Source organism: Vicugna pacos, unplaced genomic scaffold (genome assembly GCF_048564905.1).
Source record: "Vicugna pacos unplaced genomic scaffold, VicPac4 scaffold_19, whole genome shotgun sequence".
Taxonomy (NCBI): domain Eukaryota; kingdom Metazoa; phylum Chordata; class Mammalia; order Artiodactyla; family Camelidae; genus Vicugna; species Vicugna pacos.
Window position 1 is genome coordinate 73106697 of NW_027328740.1, and position 27915 is coordinate 73134611.

The 27915-nt window shown below is 44.8% G+C and overlaps 1 protein-coding gene and 1 long non-coding RNA gene across 4 annotated transcripts in view; both read left to right on the top strand.

Annotated features, from left to right (window-relative positions):
• The window catches only part of LOC140693509 (uncharacterized), a 311246-nt gene that overhangs the window by 149948 nt on the left and 133383 nt on the right, over positions 1-27915 (top strand). The gene's annotated exons all lie outside the window — the stretch shown is intronic.
• Positions 8501-27910, top strand: LOC140693528 (uncharacterized). 3 transcript variants are annotated; one of them, XR_012069290.1, is made up of 5 exons: positions 8511-8777; positions 10149-10318; positions 26905-26963; positions 27161-27313; positions 27850-27910. It is a non-coding gene; the product is annotated as an uncharacterized lncRNA (long non-coding RNA). The 3 variants fall into 3 exon arrangements; XR_012069291.1 differs by lacking the exon at positions 10149-10318 and having other exon boundaries at positions 8501-8777; XR_012069289.1 differs by lacking the exons at positions 8511-8777; positions 10149-10318 and having other exon boundaries at positions 26696-26963.

Below are 27915 nucleotides of genomic sequence, written 5' to 3' on the forward strand. Positions count from 1 at the left end.
CAGACTGACGAAGACAGTGGAGAATGCCACTGCGTTTGGCACTGATTGCCTGGAGAATGCTGAAACCCAGGGAAGTGGGCAGCACAGACGTTTACTCATTTAATCCTGCCAACACTGTAGGGGATAGAGTCTACATTTTCCTCGCTATTTAAAAGGTAAGGAAAAAGAGGCACAAATAATAACAATGACAATGACAACAACAACAACAGCAGCAACAATAATTTGTCCAAGATTCACACAGAACTCCCTGGAGGGAGAGTGAGAATTAATACTTATGCAGGCTGGCCCCAGAGCCCCTGCTCATAACTACTAAGTCAGATCACCTTGCTTATTTAGATCAGTTTTTTTTCAACTGTGATATGAGTGTACTGTGTCCAGTAACTTATAATTTCAAAATACCTCACTGTAAGGGAAACATTAGTTGCAGGCATTACAACCCACAGAAAGCTAGACATACAAAAATAACTTGTTAGGGCAAGATAACCAATAATGTTTTTAAATATTATACCTGCTGACCCTTTGCAATAAAGTGTTTATTTATAATTCTGTCTGGCTACAGAATAACATCATAATCCTGCATGTGGCTGGTGGCTCCCGTGTTGGACAGCACGGGTCTAGAGAATTTAAATGACTTGCCCAGCCTTGCCCAGGAAGCTCGTGGTGGGATCAGAGCTATAGTCTGGGACTGTTCCTTCCTATCCAACAATTCCCTCATGGAAGTTTAGAAGCTTCTCCTTTGGTGCCCAGCTGTCTATCCGTACTTATGACATCTTGTCAGGTGCCCCGGCCTGCTCCTGAACATCAGCCAGAACCCACTTCTGCTCTTTTTTGGCCAGGTAATACCTTCTAGCAACTTCCATTGCCTTCTTGGCATCAGTTTTTACATGGAAGGGTAGTGGCTAGAGAAGGAAATGTGTCCACATGACAGGTTTTTCATAAATATAGTAGGAGTGGTCAAGAGAAGAAAACCTCAGGAATACGAGTGGAAGCAGGTCATTTAATATACCAAATGCGTACTTTCAATGTATGTTTGTGTTTCCGAGTCCACGCTTGTTCTACTCGTGCATTATAGGCCAACACATCAGGAGACAAGGATTTGGGGCAAGAAATAGCGGCTTTAATTTGTAAAGCCAGCGGAGAAGATGGTAGACCAATGTCCTGGAGAACCATCATCCCAAGTCAGAATTCAGGCTCTTCTTATATTAAAAAGGGGAAGCGGGAATGCTTGGTTGTTGCAAACTTGGTGTATGAATTCTTTGTTGTTAGAATCCTTTGTTCTTGCAGCTCTTCACCTGGGTCAGATCCGTGTAAACCTCCAACAAGCAAATGTTATTTTCTATTCTGTATCTTGTTATCTTTATACGAATGGAAAAGTGATAATATCCTTCAAAGTCAGAGCCTTGAGAATAGGGTCTCCTGTATATTTCAGGATCTAGGCAACATTGTTTCACAAAAGGTGCAGAAACAGCAAGACTAAGCCTAGGAAACAGGGCACATGTTTAAAGTCAAAGGAACAGATCTAATATGGAGTCAGATTTGTTCTTTCCTATTTCAGTAGTGCCATGGAGAAGGCACTGTGGGCAGCTTTCTGTAGGGTCCTGGAGGCTTTCTCTCTCAGCCTCTGTGCGCCTCTATTGAAAACCCGTCATCGCTATCTGGCCTGCTGGAAAACCAGTCCGCCTGTTTTGCCCTGAAGTTGTGTTCTGTTTATAACTCATCTCTACTCCTTGGAAAACAACTCAATAAAAACTCAGTTGGTTTCCCACCAGCCCTGAGCAGGGGTGAGGGATAGCATGTTATTATTTTATTAAAAAAATATATAAAAGTGTTTTAAAACAGCACTGGGCACATAGGAGAGAGACAATCAATGCTTCCTGGCTTAAATCGAAAATGATGACTCAGTGAGTCTATGGCTGCTGTATTTGCTGAACTAGTTACTCCTTTGCTCCATTACACATTTATTTTAACTGAAAAAGAAATATATGCATATGGTTAAAAAAATTCAAACAGAGCAAAAAATACTCAAGTGAAAGAAGTTTTCCCTCATCCTCTGTTCTTACATGCCTCCCTGGAGATGCCAATGTTTACAATCCTTTGTGTGCTTTTCCAGATATGCTATGCAAGTTCCCACCAATGTATGTAAATTCCTTTAAAGTTTTACTTATTTTTAACTTTAAGGGATTTAAATCCTCAAGTGGCTTCTGCCACAGTAATAGAAAAGAAGAAATCTGACTCCATATTAGATCTGTTCCTTTGACTTTAACCCTGTGCTCTGTCTCCTAGGCTTCTTCTTGCTTGTAAAACAATGTTGCCTAGAGCCTAAAACATACAGGAGAGCCTATTCTGAAGGCTCTGACCTTTAAGGGTATTTAACACTTTTCCAATCATATAAAGATAACACGTTGCAGAATAGAAAATAACGTTTGTTTTGTTGGAGGTTTACAGGGATCTGACCCAGGGAGATAGCTGCAAGAACAAAGGATTCTAACAAGAAGGAATTCCTACACCAAGAAGTTTGCAAAAACCAAGCACATAGGAAAGCAGCCTGAATTCTGACTTGAGGAGATGGTTTTCCAGGACATTAGTTTGCCATCTAGGTCTACAGAAACTTGCTATTCCATGCCCCAACACTTGGTCTCCCAACTTACTGGCCTGTCCTGCACTGAGGAGAATGAATTTGGACTCAATAACACTTCTACCTACCTAGCAAGTTGGACACTGGGACTGAGGGCAGCTCTCCCACACACAGGGGCCTACGGTGAGCCCTTGATTATTCCCCGAGGTTGGGGTGTGGTTTACCCAGGAGGGATGGGGACTCTACACCAACACTCAGGCAGTCTGCTCCTTCTGGGGCTCTGACATTTTACCTCCCGCTCCCTGACAGCCCAACATTTGGGACAGTGGAGCTAAGGCAGAGATCGTGCCTGCCTGTTTCCCAGCGTGTAAAAGGGGAATATGTACTCTTCCCAAGGTAGTTCTGAGAAACAACACCTGCGGGTGCTTGGTTCCCTGAGCAACAGTAAACCTAGCTCCTTGTGGGGGCAACGGGTATGATACCCGTAGGGTTTCTGCAGAGACCTTAGCTGGAGGGCTGGGCCAGGGACGTAAAATATGAGCTGTGGGCAATGACGGGTAAGAGAAGGGTGTATAGGCAGGACTGCTGCCTCCTTCGGGGTGCCGCAAGAGGTAAAACGCTTTCTCCCCATCTCTGTTACTCCCCTCCCAATTCCAGATAACTGCCTTCCCTCTGCTCCTCCTGTCCATGTGTCTCCCTCCACTTTTCCCCGCCTCCCCTCCTCCTCCCCTATTCTCCCTCCCTCGGTTCCCCTTCTCTCTCAGGACCCAGAGCGGATCGCTGGCCCTCCTGCGCATGCGCAGTTGCTGCCAGCTGGACCGCGGGTTGGAAGCTCCAGCTCCGAGCTGGGGATCGGCCCCAATGGCTTCTCAGCTCTGTCGCCCTGTAGGCCTTTGGCTACTGCCTGGGGCCGGGGCCTCTGGCTGTGGAAGTGCAAGGTGAGGGGATATCGGGAAAGGGGTGAGGCGGCTGCGGGAGGGCGGTCGGCGTGTCACAGCCCCCCAGGGCGCCAGTCAGCGTGTGTTCAGCTGGATTGCTTGGGCCAGACCCCTCTGCCCGCGCCACCTGCCCCGGCGCACCGGCCACAGCTGCCCAGGGCCAGGTGTGCCCCTGCCGCCTCTTGACCCAGCCGGGCTCCCCTCAGTCCGCGGCTGGCATCCGCTTCCCCTCTCCCGCCCGCGAGTCCTCCCCTCCCGGGCTTCCTCTCCTAGGCCGCCGACCCGTCCCCACCACTGGGCGGGCTTTGTCCCGGGCGGGCGGTGTCTGCACACCCGGACGGGGCGGGCGGCTTGGGCTGGGGCTGGGGCTGGCCTCCGAGCGGGGCTGCAGCCCGCGTCCCCCACCCCGCTCTCCCTGCCCCGCGACCCCGGGGCTGCCTTCCTCTCCCTTTCCCGATCCCTGAGGTCCAGATTAGCGGCGTGGGCGCTGCTCCCCAGGCTGAGAGCCCGCGGCTGTAACTCCCAGGTTCTCCTGGTGGAGTCGGGAAAAGGGAGCGGCAGTGCTGAGGGAGCTTCTGTCTCCTTGATCAGGATTTCTGCCCCAGATAAGTACCTTGAACACTTTCAGGTGTTATGATGGCGGTGCTTGTTGATGTCACATGTTTTTATACTGAGAGGGATTACAGTGGTGAAAGCAGGGCTTGGTTCAGTTAAAAATGAGCTGAAGGCATGAGGCTGTCTCATCCTCCATCATTCACTCTCCCAGGGTGAAACGTGAGACCGTCGATCTTAAAAAGATACTTATAGTCCGTAACTAGTCCAGCCCAGCTACTGTGTGTTAACAGGAACAGCACAACCTGAGGCGTTGGAGACCCAGGGACATTGCACTCCTAAAGAGCTCCTGGCAAAATCTGGTTTGTTTTGTTTTTTTTTGTTTGTTTGTTTTACTTAAATTGTGGGACAGACTAGTAGTATAGAGGGAAAAATAATTGGCAAGAAGGATTTTTTCATATAACACCTTTATTGTGATATTGTTCACACACCATGAAGTCCACCCACTTGAATGTTACAATTCAGCAGCTTTTAGCATATTCACATTTGTGCAACCATTATTATTCCAGAACGTTTTCATCACATCAGAAAGACCAGTTGAAATGCATGACCTATCCACCCCTTCCCAGTGGTGGTTCTAAAGAAGTTTCTTGGCTGTTCCTGACCATAAATTAACTTGTTACATTCCATGAAATATCTGGGAGGAATTCTAATCAGAATTGCAATGAATCTGTCTATCAAAGCAGAAAGAATTAATGTCTTTATGGCATAAACTTCTTCTACACATGAATATATCTGGGACCCTATCTTTTCATCTGTCCAGAGCCAGGCCTATGGGAAATCCTCATTAATTCTTGGGTTTGTGAATGATGAGATTCAATACATCATTAGATGGAACTGTAGCCTTTCACTGAAGAGAAAAGTAACCTCGTAGAAGCCAAGTGATTCTCTGATGGTTAGAATGAGTGACCGCCAGTGCTGGAGTATTCGAGTGGACTTGGTGCTTGCAGAGGTCTCCACCACCTACAGCTAAGGGGATTACCGTGTTCTTTTACTTTCTTTTTTATGGCGTTGCTTTTATTTTTACTTATTATATAAAATTATTTTTTATTGAAGTGTTGTAAATTTACCATGTTAGCTTCAGATGTACAGCAGAGATTCAGTTATAAGCTTATGCATATGTATATAAATGTTTTTCAGATTGTTTCTAGTACAACTCATTACAAGAAATTGAAAATAGTACCCTGTGCTATATAGTAGGTCCTTGTCATTTATTTTATATTTATTAATGTGTATCTGTTAATCCTCCCTTTCCTGCCTGCTAACAACAGTTTGCTTTCTATGTCCATGAGTCTATTTCTAGCAGCACCGTTTTTGCTAGCAATATATGCTGGTTGGCTCTTTTCTGTTTCAGTAGTTCCATCTTATGTGTGGGCGTTTTTCTTCTGGTGGGCCTGTGTGTGGTTTGCACACGTGATAATAGAGATCTGTATTTGGGAGAACTCCAGGCCTCGTGTAGTCCCTCGTATGGAGCGCCCACTGAACTGATGCTTGAACTTGGAAAAAAACAGTAAATGTTGGAATTTCCACTATGGTTGAGACTTCCAGGTTTCTATAACCTCTTTAGCCCACCTAAATTTTGGCTGCACCCAATACTGGATAATTTGGTGGAACTTCATGGTATGGTGGTGTAGAGACAGGGCCTTGTATGCTTCTTCTCTTTCCTTTTTCTAACAATCATTTTCCTGGGCCTTCCAGGTACTCCCCCAGAAGGGCCCAGGGCTGGCTTGGTGCTGCACTGAGGCAATATTTGTTAATAAGTCCCTTTCCTCATCTCTTCTGAGCCTCCATTTCCTTCTCTACACAATGAGGGCTTAGACTAGATAAGTGCTTTTCAGTTTCTTTTAAAGCCATGTTTCCTTTGAGAAACAGAAAATTCAAATCTCTCCTCCCATCACAACCCTTTAGATTTTGACACGTCCTCCAAGGAGTCACATAGCTCTTTGTGGTAAATTGACGTGATTGTGATTCCACGTGGCACAGAAAAGACTCTTCAGAGATTTATTGCAGGGAGAGGGCAGGAAAGGGGCAGTATGTCACACTTTCTTGTGTGAGCACTGGAGCAAAGGCTTGGGTTTAAATACAGTGTCTGATGTGGCATCTCTCTAATCTTGCACAATGTGATAAACCTCTATCCCTAGTTTCTTAATGTGTCAAGTTGGGGTGGTAATATTTTAAGGCTTTTGTGAAACATTATACACATAAGCCATTTGTGTCTCGGTAGATACAAGACCTGCTAGAGAGTCGGAATTTCTTTAAAAATACATATATATTGTCCACATCACTCTGTCTGTGTGTATTTTGAAGTTCCTGGAGGGTGAGGGTTGAGTGTAATGTCCATCGTGGGACAGGTGGCCCATGGGTCTGTGTGCCTCAGATTGCCCCCTCCTCCCCAGTCCTCTTCCTCTCAGTCCAGGATGAAGTTCCCTAGTAGATTTACACACAGGTCTTGTGGAAATGGCTTTTCATTTTATTGTTTCACCAAGGAGGGTTGCCATCATGATCTCTGTGGTCAGGTTTTGGTGACCTGAAGGCTATGCAATTGGGGATTTCTATTTTATAAAAAGAAAAAAAATTACAAATACAAAATTAGACCTAGGTTGGTGGCAGGGGCTTTTGAAAGTGGGGACCATTAGCTTTTTTAGCTTCAGGTGCAGTGGCCTCTGGCCACGAGGACACATCCTCATGCTCTGAATTTGGAGGGACCAGTGGGTTCAGTGGGAATATTTACTGAGTGCATCTCATGGGCTGCGCATTCTCTTATTTGTACTGTGTGTTCCTTATTTGAGACGGTGAGCTGATTTAAACTCAATAGCCTCTTTAAAATAATAGACTTTTTATTTTTAGATGTAAGGTAGATTCCCATGTAGTTGTAAGAGATAATATGGAGAGGGCCTATGGACTCTTTGCCCAATTTTCTTTAATAGTTCCATCTTGCAAAGTTGGGGTACTATTCATTCGTGACTCACTAACCCTTTTAGGTTTGTGTTATTGCCCTCATTTCTATTTATGAATAAACTGGTGTTGAGAGAAGCACACAGGTCTGCCCAGGTCACCCACGTGGTTAGTGAAGATTTGGGTGGAACGTGGGCATGGCATTTCCAAGCAGTACCATTATGATGGTCTGTGGCAGGGAGCAGCATTCACTTTGCTTGTTTATTCATTCATTCAACAAACATTTATTGAATAAACTCTGTGGGTCAGATACTTTCATAGGGTTATCTGATTCTTCAGCAGTATGGAGAATCAGGTAATGTTTTCTTTTTTTTTGTTTTAATATGAGAAAAATATCTCTGAGAGGTTATAATCTCCCCAAAGGAAAAATAGCTCATAAATGAGGGATAGTACATTTGTACAGTTCCTTCTTCTTATGCAAATGGTACCCTAGGCATTTTACATTTGCAAACTTCCATAATCCAGATATACAAGAGTAAGGCAAGTAGTTTTTTTTTAATTGAAGTATAGTCAAGTTTACAATGTTGTGTCAATTGCAAGGTGGTTTTTTTTTGAATTTTGAATGGAGAAAATATTTTTTGAGGGGGTTAATTAAGTTTATTTATTTGTTTCATTTTTCTAAAATGAGGTACTGAGGATTGAGCCTAGGTCCTTGAACATGCTAAGCACGTGCTCTACCACTGAACTGTACCCTCCTCCCCAAAGCAAGTTTTCTTACCCATTATTCTGCACCTTAGGAGTTCAAATAAATTGGCGTTGAAATCCAGATATTTTGATCCTACTATGGTTCTTTGCATTATATCCTGCTGAGGGGTGGGGAAGCAGTTCCTTTATTCATTCATTTATTCAGCAGTTTTGAGCACCGACTTTGCATCAGGGCCTGCCTAGGTGCTTGGAAACAGAAAACAAGAAATGATCCTTTTCTGCAGGGGATGGAAGCCTAGACCAAAAGCTGGGTAATGTGATCTGAGCTTCAGTAGCCATGTGCAGACGCTGAGGACAAACTTATCCCCGATTTGCTTGGACTTCCCTGCCTTCTGGCTGGTGCACACCAGGTCGCCACATCCCAGTGAGGCCCGCAGCCCACAGCACAGTATGTACATCGATTTACCCTCCCTTCTCGGCAGCGCCTGCAACATGAACGCCCCTGACTACATGCAGTGCGCTGAGGACCGCCAGACTCTCCCGATTGTGGTCCAACCTGTGGGGATCATCTTAGAGAATTTCTTTTGCATCTATAATGGAATCTCCTTGGTGAGCCAGATCAGAGCGTGCGGCTCCCAGTGGGCACTCTGTATCTACTATAGCTATCTCTATGCGCCCGAGAATGGATGGAGTGACTTCCAGACCCACCGCAATGTCATGGGCCTTGTCACCATTACTGACTGCCTCTTGGCCAAGACCTTCTAGAAGCTCCACGCACAGAGGAGCTGTATGGCACCACGCTCTACGACTCTCAGCTCTTTGTCTTTGTGCTGTATGGGGAGGTGGCCGAGCAGCCGCACACCGACGTGGCCTTCAATCTACGAGGACTGCAGGGTGGTGGAGAAGAGGATCGACGACTTCACTGAGTCACTCTTCATCTTGCCCAAGTCCAAGTGGCTGGATGGGGACCCCGAAAATTCTGGGGAGAAGACCCCCCTCCTCTACATCCTATTTGAGAAGGAGGACTTCGTGGGACTGGACACAGACAGCAGGCAAGTCAACTTGAAGGCCGGGCCACCCTGGCTGTGTGACAGATTGCTTCCCTACATCCAGAATGGGATCATCAAGGAGGAGGGCTTTCTTGTAGCCAAGGCGGGAAGGAGGTGTAGCCCGCCGGTTTTCAGACGTTTAAAACTAAATCCGCCTTTGTTTCAGAGAGATCCTTTTAGGGTTAGTGTGGACACTTACTCCCCTCTTTCAGCCAGGACACTTGGGGGGACCCCTGGAGTTGCTGTCCAATAGAGTAGCCACAGCTACTGTTGTTAGTAGTGCTGGGGAGGAGGCCGGTCTGAGCTGAGATGTGCTGTAAGTCAAATGCACATCAGACGCTGAAACTTGTCTAGTAAAAAGAATATAAACTATCTTGTTACTTTCTATATTGATTACACGTCAAAATGATAGTATTTTACATACAGTAGAATAAGTAAGGTCTGTTCTTAAAATCAGTTACTTGGTTTTTTTTGTTGTTGTTACATTTTAAACGTGGCAACTGAGAAACATTATTTACATGACTCTCATTTCATTCCTGTTGGACAGCCTGTCCTGGGACAGTTTCATCCCTTTGCTTATAAATGAGACTCTGAATCCCGAGACGCAGAACGAGGTGCTGGTTGAGCTCAGGGTGGAGCCGATGTCTCCTGCCTCCCAGGCCCAGCACCAGCACGGCTCAGGCCCTCTCCCCTGCCTGACAGCCACCATGCCAAGTTAGGGCATCAGAAACACTGCCAGGGGCTTCCGAATTAGCTCCTTACGCAGGGAAAGGCATGTCACGGTGTATGGGACCCAGCAGGGAAAAATTCGTCCTCACCTTGTCCCTGTGATTAGGTCAAAGACCCCACTCTGCCTTGGAAGTGCAGATGATCTCTTCTGGGCTGCCTAACCCCTCACCCTCTACTATGTTTCCCTGTGTATCTTTCAAGCTGTCCCTCGGGCAGAAGAGGGTGAGACGTCTTTGCCGAGAGGTGGTCCCCCTTTACTGGGGAGAGTGAGGTGAGCTGTGTCCCCCCGGCCTACGGCCTCGGGCCTTGAGTCTGGAGAGCGCTCATGGCGGTCCCACAGGTGACGGTCGGAGGACATGGCACGTGCTGCCGGGCCCGCTGTGCAGGAGGGGCTCTGTGATTCTCTGTGATTCTAAGGTCAGATTCTACTTTCTTGTTGTTGGTAAGATGGAGGAGAAGATGCCAGAGAATTGATAAAAAGAAAATCCACACCAGTCCTGTGAATGACAGACACAGGGGATCCGTGTCCCACCTGCGTGTGGTGCCTGGCAGGCTCTGGAATAATTTTCACTTCCTCCCCGGACATTCCTCTATGGCTTAAGGGGAGAGGCATGTCGTGGCCATGATCTGTACTTGTCCTCACAGGGCCCTGTGATCTACATGCCCACACTACACTTCTGCTCCTTGGAGATGAGGTGTCAGGTTTAGGAAACTGGGCACTGCTGAGGGCATAGCTGCCAGAACCGTGCTACACCAAGGCTGGCTCCGTTCACCTCACCTGTCACCTCCTGTTGAGTCCTAAGGCGTCATTCAAGGTAGGTGCATCGGTGCAATGAAAGCAGGGACCTCCTTCACCCCCTGGACAGACTGGTGGGTGATCAGTGGAAGCCTGGAGCCCTGCCCCAGCCCCACGCCAGTGCCTCCTATTTTGTCATAGGAGGCACTGGTGACATTTTTGCTCAGCAACTGCTTGGCTCTGATTCTGCAGAGCCAACAGAGAATGCCAGCTTGTTTTTGCCTTTTGAAGTCTGCCCTTGGGATTTGGCGGAGTAGCTGGATGTGTGCTTAGCCCATAGTGGTTGACACTGTCACCATTGTTTACCCAGAACCTCGTGTACCAGGCATGCCTGCCGGCATCAAAATACAGCAGCACATTAAACCTCCCTCCTGGTGGGTCTGTCTGTTCTGGTACCATAAGGGCTCAGCCAGCATCTGAACGTCAGTGAGATAACGTGGCCAGTGAGCTCGGGTCAAGCACGTTCTCCTCCAGTGACTTTTACTCCATTGTTGCTTTTACTATTACACAGTCATTAATTTTTTAAACAATGCTTTGGTTCAGGAGCAGAACCTAATTCTCCCCTGTTCCTCTTGGTGGGAGTGAGTAAAGTTGTCCAGCTTGAAATGCGACCACATTTTGTAGCTCAAAAGCTGTCTACACGCATCTAGGTGAAGTTTTGGTTTGGGGCGCTGACCACGTTGGGGTCCCCCGGCAGCATCGCTCCCCTCAGGCCCCTGCCTTCCCTGGATCAGGAGGTGAGGGTGGGTCTCACCGTCCCCGCGTCCCTGTCCTCATCACACTCACGTAATTTCTTGTAAATGCTGTCAAAGTCATTTTTGTTCTCGTGTGTTTCTAATTTTGGCTGTTCCTCTATTCCTTTTTCTATTTTCCTTTATCCCTTATACCACCCCGTGAGCATGTTGTTCGGTCTGAAAATGTGGGCTGTGCACACCCTGCATTGGAATAGCCAGATCGCCCTCTGTGCCGTCTCCATCGCTATAAAAAGCAAAAACTTAACAGTTGTCATGATTCGTATATTATCCTAGTCATCTTATTTTCTACTTTTTTGGAATTTTTGCTATGTTAGCACATCACCCACTGGAGTTTGATATATGTTAAAGTCCTTGCTTTGAGGAACCTATTAGTTCGTCCTTATATTTGGTAACAAATGCTCTCTTACTAATTTTGTTTATTTGTTTTGAAGAAGTGAGATGCGAATTGATTTAGGCGGCTGCTGAGGGATTTTTTTCATGGAGTATTTAAACTTGGAAAGTCAAATTCTGCAGCACCTTGCTTGATTCTGGCTTTTACACAAACGTGCTCGGCACACGGTTCCTGGCTGTCGCTGTGTGACGTGCGTGACGGCGCTTCCTGGCCGGCGGTCACTGGTGAGGAAGTGGCCGGCTCGGGGGTGAGCAGTTGCAGGGGACGCTGTTGGAGGAAGCAGTCACCGGTTTTTTGTTTTTTGGTTTTTTTTTTTGCATTCACCTTCCCAGTGCCATTTACTTTACTTTGCATTCATAGAGGGGCAGGAGCGGGCCTAAAACCATGCCACTCTTTTGTTCCCTTTATGAGGCTGGTTTTTCTAAGTATCAGGAAAACATTGCCTTGTCCTAAGGAGCTGGTTCACTTGGATCTGGTGGACACAGGGACCCCTAAATGGGACCATAGCTTCCTCTCTGCTTCAGCCAGTGGGCATTCAGAGCCGGGTCTGTGGTTTGCCTCAGCAGCCGTGCAGGCCTCCCTGCACCGGCCTTTACTTTTACCCCTTTTTGGCAGTAAATAGCTGACTCTGTGTCTGTTGCAGCTGATGTCCACCACTGACGGCCGTGTGGTTATTTTGCGGTAGTGAGTCTCCAACACCCCTGTCAGCCGTGAAGGGACCTTGCATTCTCACCCCGACCCTGGTTCATCTCACCCAGGGAAAGGGCTTGGCCACCACCGTCATGCTGGACATGAGGCCTTGTTTCTCCTTTCATGCTCTGGTCCAAATGTGGACACTTCATCCTTCACTGACTTGGTCTCGCTTGAGACAGTCCAGACTTTCTGAAAGAGTCCATCACATTCTGGGGGGGAACAGAACAGAAGTAAGAGTCGCAAGTAGGAGTCTAGGCTGTCTGGGTTGGCAAATGCAGGCTGGGATCTGTGATGGCCGGTCTGTGCCCTGGAAACTGGCCTTTCCCGTGGCTCCCGAGAGAAAAGGGGTCGGAGCGAGAACAGACTTGCCTGGGTTCCTACCATCCTCATCTGCTCACTGACAGGAGTGTCAGCTAACTAGGAGCTCCCCCAGACCTCGGGCCCTTCAAACCTCAGATCACGGGAGATCCTTGAGTCCCTTCTTCTGGTCCTTCTTTGTGAGAATCCAGTGCCTTCTGAGGTGACTGGCAGCAGGAGATGCCTCCCCCTCCAGGGAACTCCCTTCGGAGGACTGTGACTCAGTGCACCTTGCTGTGAGCTTGTGGGTTTCCATCGTGCTCCCTGCAGAACCAGACTTGAGACTGGCTTAGCGACAGAAATAACAAGACTGATTCCAGGGCAGGGCCAGGTGGAGGGAACAGTGGAAATTGAATGTGACCTCAAACACCTAGGTGGGTGCTGGGGCTGTTACTAAAATGGGGAGCCTGGGAGGTACCTGCCAGGAATCGAAGTCTAGAGTAAATGGTGGACATAAGGCCTTTTTTTTTTGACATATGGCATTTTTAAGATGCCATTTGTCATCCAAGTTAGGACTTCCAAGAGGCACTCGTGTCTATGAGCCTGGGGCTCAGGTGAAGGAGCTGGACTAGAGATACACATTGGGATTCGTCATTCTTAGCTGGTGTTCACAGCCGTGCAAGTGGATCAGCTCATCTCAAGAGGTGCAGACTGTGTCTGAGGGGGGGCAGGGCTGTGTCTGGTTTGGAGGAAAGCCCGGACCATGCAGCTTTGGTGTGTCAGACAGCGGCGTTTGTGATTTTCAGAGCAATGGCATTTATCCTTAAGGTTCTGGGGGGTGGGCAGGCCCACCCAGGAAGAAATCTGAAGAGAGGGTTTTGGCCACGTGTGCGCGTCTTGGGACGATCCAGAGGCTGCAGGGTCCAGAAGGGGAAACTCCTCAGAAGCTGGAGTCGGAGTGGGGAGTTGGGAGAATGTAGTCACACTCTCCTGTGATGAAGGGAGGGAGGACTAGGGAGTCCGCACCCTAGCGGACTCTCTTTCCCACGAACAAAAGGCAATCAGACAGAAGATTTGAGGTAAGAAGGGATGGGCGTTGGGAGAGGAGCCAACCTGGAGAACGGTGGTTGAACAATTCTTGAATAGTCTCCCTGAAACATAGAGTTAAAAAAACCCAGACTCTTAAGAATATTGATAGTGACTGGGGAGGAGGCAGTTGTTTTTCTGACCTCCTAAGGGTAAGGTATGTATCCGGGGATATACAGAAGAATCGGGCAGTCTGTTCCTGGGGCTTCACCCTTACCAGGGGGAACAGTGCAAGTTTAAAGGGGGAGAAGGGCAGCGGAGGGAAACTAGCCAGGCCCCGTGTCACGTACCAGTCGGCCGCCCTACTTGCGTGTTGCATTCACATCCATGCCTCCCAAGTGGGCGGTGGCAGCCCCGTTTTGAAGATTGGGAAGCCTCCTCAGAGGTTTAAGGAATTGGTTCATTTAGCAGCTAGTAAATGCTGTAGCAGGATTCCAGCAGGGCCTTGTCAGACTTCAAGGGCATGTTCTCTCTACTAATTCCGGTTGTACCTGAAATGGTGAAGTGAGTCAGTTTCGGAGCCTTTCAGAGAAAGTACGCTTTAAGTGCCTCAGGACTGTTGCACAAAGCTCAGTGTTCTTTCATGGTTCAGAACCACCGCAGTGCTTTTTGCCCCACAGATGTAAGGTCTTACTCCTTTGACGATGGCGTGGTTGTAAATGACATACAGGTGCAAAACCACACTTAGCAGCTTCTGAAGGGAAACTCTCCTGTTCTCCCTTGATCGGCTTTCTTCCACGGGATGTAACTGTGCTGCAGCTAAGGCCTGAGCTTTCCGTATGGAGTGAGGGTTTGATATCCAAATTTAGCATAAAACAGTCAGATGGAGAAAATCGAAGATGACAATATATTTTGGGGTTTCATTAGACAAGACATACTATCTGTTAATGGCTCATAAAGCTAATGAGATTGAGTACAGAACATTTCATTTCTTACTTTCTACTGAGAGCTGTCTTCCAACATAAGGTTCTCTGCTTTGGAACTTCAGCTCAGCCACTAGGGCGCCTGTCATTGTGTTGGTGTGATTGCATTTACACAGTGCATGTAATCTGGGCTTCCTTAGCCCCAAACACTCCAGTGCAGAATCATAGGCTGTAGCCATCACTTAGTTATACAAATACTTCTAAAACTATATGATACCAAAAAAAATAAATAAATAAAAATAAAGAGAGAGAGGGAGATTGCCTTTATCAAAGTTCCTTTGGATTTTAACTGCAAAGTGTTGTTGAGCAGCTCTGGTTTCCTTTGGATATGAATATATACATTTCTTTGCATGTAACTTGGATTTCAGGCTTGAACACCAAGCTCTTGTTTTCCATGAGCCACAAAAATCATAGCCAAATGACACACGTATGAAACAGTTTATTCTTTTTATCTGAGACAGAATCCTTGAATTTGGGACTTGAGCTGCGACTTTCCTGTTTGCTCTTCCCACCCCTCTTGTCACCTCACTCCTTTTTCCCACGTGGCCTCCAAGAGGTCATGGTCTCATAGGAGCAGGTGGACAAATACCAGTTGGTCGCCAAGCAGTGCTGCTGTAGATGGAGCCAGCCAAGAGCTAAAGGACATCATCAGGGAGGACTTCCTGGAAGAAATTGGCTCTACATTCAGTTCTGAGGACAGAGTAAGAGTCAGCCAGGGGAAGGAATCAAGAGGGTGACTCAGGTGGCAGAAGCAGCCTGGGTAGAGGCCTGGAGGCTTGTGGGGTGAGGACTCGGGGAGACTGCCCTGTGTGGTCCAGGGTGGTGGGTGACCCTGCTTTGAAGGACACTGGAGAGGGCCTAGGGGTGGAGGGCTTTGGAGGAGCTTGGTTTTTACTAGAACTGACACAGAAGAGGCAGTGAAGGGTGTCAGCAGGAAGTGACCCTTAGGAGAGCAGCTCTGCCTGTCCTTTTGAGTCCCACCCCTTCATTCTTTTATTCACAACACACGCAATTCTGAGTGTCTAGGGGAGAGGGGGTGGACCTACAGTAGTAAGCAAAATGTACTTGCTTCTTGAGAGCTTAGCAGTGTCAGAAGTTGACTTAGATTAAAATGTTTTATTAACACAGCAGGGCACCTAATCCAAAGTGCGGAGGTTGGAGGGAAGGAAGACTTCCTTGACAAACAGTTAAAATGAGCCTGGAGGCTAGTGGGAAGTAGCAGCAGGTCACGGGGCCCCTGAGGTCACTGGGGACCTGGTACTGAGGTGAGGATGGACAAGCAGGGTCGGGGGTGGGGCTAGAACTCTACCAGGGAGCCTCTGATGGGTTTGAAGTGGGGGAGATGTAATCAAATTGGTGCTTTGGGAAGGCTGCCTTGGCTGTGTGTGTGTGTGTGTGTGTGTGTGTGTGTGTAGCGGGGAAGAGGGGGAGGGTGTCACCAACTGGGAGGGTCATTAGAAGACCATTCACAGGCTCGGAGGCCACCAGTGGGAGAGGGGCGTCGGGACTGCTTGGGGACCGCAGGGGCAGAGTGGATGCCGGGTTTCCTTGTGTGGAGGGCTTGTTAGTGGGGTCGCTCTAGCGACACCTTGTGGCTGGAAGTAAACAGATGGAGGCCGCCAGGTGGACTTACCTCTTCTCTCCTTCCCTGCCTTGTGTGATGATCTTAGCTCTGCCAACATATGGAACAGAAGAGCTAAGTTCCAGAGTAGCCCAGGACTTTGCTGGGCTCGTTCAAGTGAGAGCAGATAGGATTTAGGCTTGTGTTGAGATCTGTAAGTTAACTTAGCTAGAAACGTCCTGTCTTTTGGATTTTCATAGGGGTAGTAATTCTTGATAAAGATTGCTTTCTTGGTGAGAGGAAATTTAATACAACTGATGTCTTTCTCAAAAAATATCTTATCTTTTAAGAAATTTAATATTCAAAATAATAGGAATATTTTAAAATGATAAACTAAGGCTTTCGTGTAGTTTCTTTGGTTTCTGAGTTGATGTGTAGGTAGACCCTTTGCATTACATAATAGCACATCTTTGACAGTATTTAAAGAGCTGTTAGTGAGCGCCCCCAATTTGAAAGCATCATTAAAGCTTGCTCTGAAATAGTGAAGTCATATAGGTCTTGTTTGCAGAAGCCAGATATTTGGTTTATAATCTGCAGCATAGCTCCCTTTATAAAATAATAATAGATTCAAAATTAACAAAGTGGAAAATAATTGATTTTTTTTAAAAAATGAAACATAAACTTTCTTGTGCTATTGTTGCAACTGGAAATTTTGAAAAGAAAAATCCTATTGTAATATCATCTAAGTGAAATACATATATGTCTGTCACATTTGAATAGTAACTGCACAGTGGTTTTTGAAGTCAGGATCATTCCAGCTCAGATACTGGCAGTGATGGTTGCTGGTTTTCAATGGAAGAGCCTAAATTTGCTTTCTTAGCTTTATTCTTTTCTTTTCTTATATTTTCTTTTCTTTTCTTTTCTTCTCTTTTCTTTTCTTTTCTCTCTCTCTCTTTTTTTTTTTTGGGGGGGTAGTGCGAGGGTTGAGTAGTGCTGTGCCAGCATGATTTGGGGGCAATTTGTGGGCAGATGTCGTGCAGCAGCAGTGAGATATTTCCATGCATTTTACTTTCCGGACATCACCAGGGAACATGTGTGGTTTGTGCCTGCAGGATGGGATGCTGCAGGACTCCCTGGTCCATCAATGTTATGTCTTGGAGCTGCTCCGGTCAGTGAATGATTTTCTGTGGCTTGGAGCTAATGTGGTCTGATGCAGATGATCAGATGTGTAACTAAAGTACTGTTACTTGAAATAAGAGAAAAGCTAGCAAAAATGTCTCTAAAATACAGGATGAGGGAGGAGAATTGGCTGAGCTGCTTGCAGTGGGGATATTCTTAGGTGACTCCCTCACTGTGTCTCCTGTCACTATCCCCCACAGCCCTGCATGGCAGTCCTACTGAAGCAACCATGCACTTTCTCAGAAATGCGCTGAATTTCCTTGTGCCTCTGATTGTTCACTTTTTTTTTTGAAAGCACATCTTGCCCTTTGCTTAAATGCCATCCCTGCTAGCCACCACTTACACTCATTCTTCTGGACCTCATCCATATATAGCTGCTGAATGAAAGAACAAAATGTAGTATCTCCATTTAGTGGAATATTATTCAGACATAAGAGTGAATAAAAAAGAAAAAATAAATAAAGGGGAATATGAAAAAAGCCATCTGCTCTGGGTAGTCCACCCTGACTGCTCAACCCGGCCTTTTCCCTTTGAAACCCCACCCCTTATACCCCACTCTACTATTTTTGATAGTATTTACCACCTTCTAATAAAGTTTAACATTTTCAAAAAAAAAGAGACATGCTGATACCACTTCAACATGGGAAAGCCTTGATAACAGCACGTTAACTGAAAGGAACCAGACACAAACAGCCACATATTGTTGATTTCAGTGATCTTAGAAATGCCCAGAATTGGCTCATGCAGTGGCAGAGAGCAGATGATGGTTGCAAGGGGCTGGGTGGAGGGGGGTTGTGGAGTGACTGCTAGTGACAGGGGTGTTCTATTGGGGTGATGAAGTGTTCTGGAAATAGATGGTGGTGAGGGCTGCACAACCGTGAGTGTGCAGAAGACTGCTGAGCGCTGTCTCTGGGAGTGCTTGTTGTTGGGGCGGCTTTATTTTGTTCTCATCCTGTAATGTGAAGGGTCATCTTGTGCTGAGACCATTCAACTCCTGTGAGTGGTAAGGCTAAGAGACTTTGCAGAGTCATGTTTCTTTTTTCCCCCTTGCTGAGTGTAGGCAAAAATGGTTTAAGCCTGAGAAAGTGCTCCATATGCAGAAATGTCTTTCAGTTTTGGCTGGTGTAAAAATCTTGTGAGCTTTTTAATCATTTAGGACAGTCTGTAGGGGGAAACAGCCTGTGAAGCCTGGGTGAGACTTGGAAGAGCCGCGCTACCCTCCCAGACACGGGTGGGGATTTCACCCCCATTCAGGCATTGAAGGGCCAAGACCCGTGAGAGGAGTTGACAGTCATGAATATTTATGTGTATCCGCTGCTTCATCTTGGATATTAATTTCTAGCTGAGTCATTTTGTGGCGGCAGCCTCATCCTACATCAGGAATTTATAGTATCTGCTCTTTGAGGTGAAGAGCTGACAGACTTGATTATTTAACAGTCTATCTTGTATTGATATCTCAGATTCCTTTGTCAATCGCAAAACAGCAGAAATACAGACGTCCTTTAATGCCGATGTGACCTGGAGCAGGTTTAGTTTCTGTACCTCAGTGACCTTATCTGCGTGTGGGGAAGATGATAACAGTGCTTCCCTCAGAGGGGCTGGTGAGAGGAGACTGAGAAGCATAAATGGAAGACTTACACGAGATGCTCATGAATGACAAAATTTAGTGCTCTCCGCCTGGTGAGGCCTCAGGGGCAGAGATGTCAGAACAGAGCAGTCCTAGCCGGAGTTCGATCCGCATTGTCAGGTTTTATGATCACTATCACCACTGTGGGTTATCAGGTAGTTTTAAGACTTGGTAATATGAATTCATGAATAATGTTAAAGACTAGACAACTCAGATCCGGTTTACATAGTTCTCAAGATTTCCTGTGAGAAATGGATATTTTTTCCCCATCTTAAATCTGAGTGGATTCTCTAAAAAAATTCTGTAGTCCTCCATCTTTTTCCTTTAATTCTCCTTTTCTTTAAATAAAAGTTTTTAAATGGAGTTACTGGGGACTGAACTGAGGGCCTCATGCGTGCTGAGCACATACTCTCTCAACTGAGGTATACTCTCCCCCATAATTTTTTTAAACTTTACTTTCTTAGTATTCAGAGGTTAGAGGCCTCTAATTCTTTTTTTGGAGACTTGTCCATAAACCGGTAAATCTAAAATTAATGGACAAAATTTGGTTTATTAAAAAAATCATTAGAACTTTTATCAATCCATTCAAAAGGAAATGCTTATTGAGTTAAAATGTTTCTCCTTTATGGTGATTTCTAATTTTTGGTCTAGCTTAACTTATTAAAAGTAATCCTCATCATCATAATGACCAAGCTTGCTGTGAGTGGACACCTACCAAAGGCTAAACTGTTTTTCTCATGTTTTACTTCAAAGCAGGTGTTTGACGGTAGGTATCAATGTCTCCTTTTTGCAGCTGAGGGATTGAGAGGTGGGCAGCTTGTCCCAAATCAAACGCAGCTGGCGGTGCCTAGCTCGGTGCTGGAACCCAGGCTGCACAGGATGCATTCTCAATTTCTCCTCTGATCAGCCTCCCGTTGAGTGGTTTCCCGAACTCCTGTGAGTCCATAAATGACCGATTTTGGCGATCTCAGCCTGATGAGGCCTTCAAAGGAGAGACACCAGTGAGAATGTGAGACAGAGTGGCATAAATTAAAATTGTACATTTTCACAAATGTTGCATTCTCAGGTAATGACTTAAATAGTTTATGTTTTCTTTATATTAGTGCTATGTAAGCACTAAAAACAAAACATTAAAAATGATTATAGTGCAAAATAGGAGTGGGCTTTGAAAGTCCAATCATTGCTAATGATGTTGCTTGTTTTTCTCTAGTGGTGCTTATTGACAGAATAATTTACAATGACTGAATTTGTTTTATGTATGTAGTCTTAGTATGGAGGAAAAGTTTGTCAGTGCATATTGAAAGTAAAATCTTTACTCTTTTCTTTCCTGATGATAAATATGTACGTTGTTTCCATGGCTTAAGTATATTTCCTCATTTGTGAAATTTGAGTGATGCCGTTTACCATGTCTGACTGTGAGAGGTAGACGCCTTGTATACAAAGCATCCAAGAGCTGCTTAGTAAAAATGTGCTGTCACAATGACAGATAGTTTAGAAGGATCAACTGTGAATACTAAAGAGGGTGGCTTGTTTCTGATGCATATTCAATATGGATATATATGAATATGGCTTAAAGTAACAAGGATTCAGGGTTTTGTGTGTGTGTGTGCGTGCAGTATGAAGTTTTAATGAAATCTGTATCATTCTATTGAGACAGGGACTAGTTAAATTGACTTAAGCAGACGACCTTGAAGATTATTTACACAGAATGTGTATTGTTACAACTCAGTGTTCATGCTGCCGTGTAACTATACACTCAGACATTTAAATTCGTAGGACTCTGACCAGAAGCATTAAGTTTAGAAAAATCCACATTGATCATTTTCAGGGAATAAGCTTCTCTCTTTTGTGATTAAAGAAAATTTTGATTTATTTTTCTGCACTCTTAATAGGTTTTAAAATATCAAAACATTGATTTGACATGTCAGCTTTTTTAATAGAAAAAAGCTCATGCTGTTTTAATATGTAAATAAATGTTTTTGTATTTCAATACACTTCTATGATTTCCTGGCTCTTTGAGAAGTATTTTGCAAGATACTTAGATTACCTCCTGTTGGAAAAATACAGACATGACTTTTATGAATATAGGCCTAGTACAGGTCTGTTGGTTTTTGCTACAGTGCAAGACATGAAGACTAGGAGAGCAGTATGTACTATATAAGCTTTTAGTTATCTGATTCTTGTTTCTGATCCACAGGCAATTTTTGTGTTGCACCTTTCCAGGCAACCAGGAAGGCCTTTTAAGCCATAGGTGGCGCTGTTGCACCTTCTTACAGTCTTAACTTTCCTCTTTGTAAAGGAAGTCTTAAACGTTTTTTTTTTTTTTTTGATTCCTTTGCTTAATGCTTCAGGGTAGCACAATGTCCATTATGTCTGACTACCTGGAAATATTATTCTGCTTATGTCTTAGTTTTATTCTATCATCTCGCTGTGAACATTTCAGACTTCCTGTGCAAACAGTTGCAACATCGGACTTTTCTTGCAGTGTTAGAAACCAGTGAGCCGGGATTTTATAAAAGAGCTAGAAGCGGCCTCTGGAGCACCTTAAAGCTGAAAAGTGTACTGAGTTCCCTAAGTATTATCCCCACCGCTGTGTGTCAATGGGTGGTAGGAGATTTGGTACATATACAAAGGGGTGTGGTGTTTTGACTTGGGTTTGTGTGCACGCGCTGCCACTGAGCTACGTGATCCTGAGTCAGTTTGTTCTGAGTTTTTCCCTCGTCTGTGAGATGGGGACACTCATTTCTGCTTTGTAGAATTGTGAGAATTAGAAATTATGTAAAGTGTTTAGCACAGTGTGTATGACAAGAGGGCTCATAATCTTAACTGCTATTTGGTGTGAAGCCATCATTTGATAGTCTTTGGCAATTACTGAGAAACAGGAAAATAAGAAAAGCTGGTTTTATGATGAAAGATATTTGAGGAGGTTCCATAGTTCCTATACACATAATTTAGCACCAGCAGAGTCAGGACAGTTACACAGTCGCCCTGAACCAATGTTAAGCCACAGAATTTTTGTTACTTCATATATGTTGGGGCTTAAGGGGACCCAATACTTATACACATGTTGTGTCCAGCAGCCAACTGAGAGATGACAAAGAAGAACAGGCAGGCGATAAGTGTCTCCTTTATTACTGATGAAGCCACGTTCTCCATGAAATTCAGGGCTGTGGGAGAGTGAGTGTCATGACACTATGTCCCAGAATTAGAGACTTACGCAGTCCCAGGTAACTCTGGTCCACAGCGAGCATTCCCTTGAGAGATTCTGACCCATAATGCACAGGACTGTCTTGCCATGGAACTGAGCATCCCGGCTGCTTCCTAAGGGTGGCCAACACTGGAGGGGAAGGAAAGCTTTCATATGCCCTGCTTGTCTCCCCGGACTCACACCTCAATCTGTTAGTGTGAGGAGGGCTAGCCGTGGGCCAGTGGTCAGGAGTGTGAAGGGAGAAGCAGTCTCCCATGGACCAGAGGAGTGGGGAGGAGGGAATCCCCCCTCAGATTAAACAGGTGGTGGCTTGAAACAGAAGGGTGCTCCTCAAGAGTTTATAAGAGGGGAAATAAGTATTTCCTTTGGGACTCAGAATAGTCATGAAACACAGAAGATGATTAGATGGGAGACTTGTAAATCACTTTCTTATTAAATTGAAATTTGTTGGGCACCAAAAATGTGCTACATTCTTTTCTGAGAGTTTTACAGAAATGAATCCTCCAATTTTCACAACAAGTGAGTAAGAAAGATTTGATTGTTATCCCAGGTTTACAGTGTGGAAATTGAGGCACACAGAGGGTAAGTAATTTGGCCAAGGTAACAGAGCTAGTAAGTGGCAGAGCTGGGATTTAAATCCTGGCTATCTGGTTTCCAGGCTCCCAGGGATGGGCTTTGGGTGTTTACAGGTATCTGCATCCCTGGATCTCTGTACCTCTGCATCAGTTAGACCAGAAAGGACAGGGAAAGTGGAGTTATACAGGTGCTCACAGTCGTGTCTCAGCCACTGTCCATGGAGTGTGCCCCGTGATTGGCATTAATTGTTTTCCAGGCAGTAGATCTGTTCTTATAACAGAAATTTAGTCCATTGAGTTAATCTAGAAACCCTTCCTGCTCTGCTTCTGTCCACGCTTGCCATGTGACTGCCTGCCCGAGATTGGGCCGTGGAGGAGAATCTGTACTCATGGTTGAACTCTGATATTTCAATCTGGTTTGTAGTTTCACATCTCCTGTTACATTAATAAATTAAATTTCTGGTTTTCTTGCATCAGTGTGTCATAAGTTTGCTTAATGTGAAACCAGTCCATGGGAGCCCAGGGGTGCTGACGGTATAATTTCTGAGCATGTGGCATTTCTACCCGTGCAGAAATGGCTGGAGGATGTCCACCTTCCTCACTGATTTCTCCCAGCAGCAGGGTCCTCTCCCACCCCCGGATGTGAGGATGGGATCTCTCTGAGTAGGCCATTCAGAGGCCGAGTCCACCAATCCGAAAATGATGAAGTACCTGGAAGTGGGTTTAATAGAAGACAAGGGCTTCCAGGTTGTCAGATGTGCTGTCCGAGTCCATTTGGTGAAAAGCTGTCCACTGTCTGTGGTTGAGCTGCTTCTTTGCTGTTTAAAAGTCTGTATTACATGAAGGGATTTTAAAAAGCAGAAAGGTGTGATTTCAGGTGGTACATCCGCACCGGTGAGTAGTGCTGGATGACCGCCTGTGTGAGGAATAGACAGAGTCTTACAAACTTCATAAAACAGCTTTTAAAGCTCTTCCATCTGAGTGCACTTCGTATGGGGTCCAGTTCATGACTGGTCGCGCTGAGAGGGCACGTAACTGATGATGGCAGAAAGGACACGGAGGCATCAAAAAGGTCCCAGACATGTTCTGTGTTTAGAGGATGGGGCACAGAGTAATATATTTGAGATGGTTTTTCATTGAACACTTTTGAGTATTTTCTAGGACTCCCCAATCCCCCATGGTTCCATGCAGCTGGGTGTCCCCTCAGTGCAGCTCTGTCAGCGCTTGCCCTGGGCTGACGCGGTGTCACGGGGAGCAGGACGGTCAGTGTCCCCGGCTCCTCCGAGCTCCGTCTCCTCATCCGCAGAGCCGGGTTTCTCATCCGTGTCTACTTAGTAGGATTGCTGAGAATCACACGTGATGGTTGTCAGGTGTGATTTGTGGTTGTCTCTGTGATTGGCGTATAGTCAATATTTGATAGAAACACTTGTTTTTTATTATAATTGTGGCTCCTAGATTGCAGTGGTTTTTAGTCTGCATTTATTTTTTTATATAAATTTATTCTTATTTTTAAGTAAGCACTTGTATTTATTTATTTTCATGAAGGTACTGGGGATTGAAGCCAGGAACATGTGCGTGCACAACAGGTGCTCTACAATGGAGTAATACCCACCCTCCTTGTCTGCACTTAAAAATAAATATTTCAATACACAAAATATTTCTTAAACACCATCATGGGTCCTATTTTCTGCATAGACAATTGAATACATATGCCATCTCAATAAGAATAAATGTCATAGGGACATACCTTTCTAAATCTGTTTACATGTTTTAAAACGATCATAGCTAGTGAAAAACACGAGTCTTGGATCCACTACTTCTTAGGGTCTGCTTTGCCATCATGGGGAATTACATTCTACAGAGAAGGCTAATTGGATCTCATTGATATTTGGATGATTTTGCAATGTTCAAGGCTTTCAAAAGCTGACCGTTTTGTATTTTAAACTAACTACAAAGTTATCTTCTAGAAGTTGTAAGTCCTTAGCTTGTGAAGTGCCCAGTAATTCAGTTTGTATATGTCTGTGTCTCTGTGAACGTGTATGTGTGTGATTTCAGGAATGTAGCAATAAGTTCCATATAGCCTTCTGAAATCTTTCTCCTCCAGTTCAAGGTGTAGGTATATATTTACACAAATAAATTGATACTCTTTTGTGATTTGGCATATTGGTGGGAATAAGAGGTTCTCATAATTGTTTCAGAAGGGTTGGGGAGCATGAGCTTAGAAAATGGGAGGAGATAGAGGCAGGGAGGTTCTTTAAACTTTGTGCAAGATGAGAAACAGTAGCTTTTCTTTTTTCTTCTAAAGCAAACTGGCACTGAATTGTAACATACTAATACTCAGAATTGCTTTTCTGATCAGAGACAAGTGCCTCAGATTTTTCAAGGCAACATGAATGATGAAATGTGTTTTAGCAGTTATCTTTAAAAGTAGTTTTATTTTTCAAGTATAAGTCTATAGACTGTTCTTTTTTTCCAGCTGTACAAGAATTTCTCATTGATCCAGGTACGTGATCAATGTGTTTAGTTTCTTTGGGTTATTTATTTTTTTTAAGTGCTTGATTCATTCTGGTGTGAATGAATGTTTAAAATTTCTGGATTTTGATCTTTAAAACTTGCTGATTTATCAGAACTGCAAAAAACCTGATGTTTGTTCCTTGTTTGGTGGGGCAACCTATTGATTTATGTTGTCTGTTATAGAGGGAAATTCTTCCTCTAGCCTGTAGATAATTAAGTGAATGGTTTGCAGTGTGCCTTAAAAATTATTTGAATGCATTGAGCATGTTTGTCCAGTGAATTTTGGATTGAGTCATAATAATGACTTTGCTTTGATTCTGTGGCTTTTGTCCTCTCCACAAGAATTTGAATTCTGTTGCATTTTTTATTCGTGTTCTTAACAGGGGAAGGAATTTTGCATTTTTTACAGAGGTGGGTTTTCCTATCCCCTCTGAATTCCTTCTGTAATTGATACAGCGAAAATCTGTTATTGCAGTGCTTAATTATTTCATAAAAAATTTTTTGGCTTAATCAGAAACAATGACAAAGAATGATAATAAAAAATACGAAAACCTTCCTTCCTTTGAAGAATAGAAATGAGGTGGTCAGGCTCACGCATGCTTTGTACCTGACACACTTACTCTCATGTCATTGTGTATCATGAGTCGGAGATGGAGTTGCTTCAGGTTTATAGATTTTTGTTTTAACATTTGTGTTGAATTCATTCTCTAGGCATGATGATTCCTGTTGCCTTTGTGGAAAGTGTAGATGAAGGGAAACAAATGCTTTGTTTTGTTTTCAGGAGGCCTGAGATGCTGATGAGAAAAGAGTAGAGGGTGGGCTGAGGAAAATAGTGATAGACCCTCACCTCCAGGCTGAAATTGATGAACAAAGAAATCAATTAAGTGTATTGGTATTTGACTAATAGAAGTCAGACAGCCCAGACTGTCTAGTTATGCCCAAAGGAAAGTACTGAATTCACCTGCAGAATTAGGTGCTTTACCATGTAGAAGCAGCTTAGAGCAATCAGAAAAATCAGTCTTATGATGAGATATAAAAAGAATATAATATCTTTTATTTCTGAAACTTTTCTACATTAAGTTGTGTAGAGCTAAAATTAAGTTTCAAGCACCAGGAGTTAAGAGTTTAGGTGGTTCTGTGGGATCGTTATTCAGGGATGTGTCTAGACCCTGCTGGAGTGGCCGAAGCTGGCAGGAAAAGATCCAGAGCCAGGATTTGTCATCCTAGGATGTCCTCCATAATGGTTCCATGTGGGAGCCCATGATTGAGTTAACAAGTTGTAACACATCGCAGCCGCCTGTCAACTTTAAGAAAAACAATGTGCTTATTAACTGCTTTAAAGCAAACACCTGTGCATCCTCACTCCTGTCTCCTTGCCATAAAAAGCAGAGACAATGCCTTGCTTGCATATTTGAGGTTATAGATAGCACACTGCTTATTGCACAGCAATGACCCAGGCCCTCAGCTATAAACGCCAGGCCTGCGTGGTGTTAGATAGTCTATTATCCCCAAAACAGGGACCAGGCTGGTCTGGTGGTCTGCTTTGTAATGAACATGTCTAAAAAATGTATCTTGTTCCCCTCAGCCCATGACTTCCCTAAAGGTAAACTAAGCCTTAGTACTCATGGTGGAGTCTACAATCTCTGTCTCATCCCTTCTTTCCCCAAGTTCCTGCCTACTATCTCACAACTGTTATTGACTTTTTACTTTGATTATACACAATAAATATGGGAGCATTTGAGAGACTCGTGGATTTGGCTCCCTAATCCCTCTCGCTTTCTTTCCTTTTTCCGCAGTCTTGAGAAATTCATTCCGTGTCGGTAAGACTTCCGCCAGCCAGAACCCACAGTTCCAGGTGAGAAGGATGCAGGCTTTATCCCTCCTACCCGAGGGAGAGAGAGGAGATAATTGAGATATGCTCCCCTGTGGTCCCTTCCTGCCCCAGGGCCACTCCAGTTCACCTGCAGCCTTCTGGCCTCTGCTCACAGGGCCTCTGTCCCAGGATTGACCGCAGCCTTTTATTCCCTTGTCAACATTCCCTGTGCCTTTCAGAGGTTGCTCTCTTCTCTGCAATTCAACCCTGGCACGTGTGATGGTGGTCAGCGTGCTGATGGGCAGTTACTTGGGGACTCCCAGGAGCCATGCTGATTCTCCTGAGTCATTCGGGGTTACAGAACTGTCAAGCACTGCAGGAAGCCCATTCACGTGAGTTCAACACAGCATTACATCACTTTCATTTTATTTTTGAATTTTCAGTGGAGAAATTATTTGTAGCACACTGTTCCAGATTTTAGGCCGCCTGCTTTCCTCACCACCATTTCCTTGTTGGCTCTGGTGCTTGTTTTAAGAACCAGGTTTCTTCTCTGGTCATTTGTAGCAGCTGGGCTTGCCGAATCCTTGATTTGCATTTGAAGCAGAATGCTTCTTCGTGATGTCAAACTGATTTTCCTTGTCATGTCTGAATATTTCTTGTACACTCAGCAACAGTTTCAAGTGAAATGCTCTTGTCCAATTTCGGTTAACTAATATTTGCTGATCTCCTGCTTTCATGCTGAGGGCAGTTTCTTCTTCCTGTAATAAATGTTAGCAATTTGCATTTACTATGGAAGGTACTAATCCGAGGTGCTTTTGTTCTTAACAGTTTTAATACAAATCACCCATTAAAATGTACAGCGGATTTTACTCTATGCCCAGAAATGTGCATCCCAGTCAATCTTAGAATATTTTCTTCCCCCCAACAGGAAACCCAGTACGCATAAGCAGACATTATCAACTTCCCCATCCTCCCCAAGCCCCAGGGAGCCACT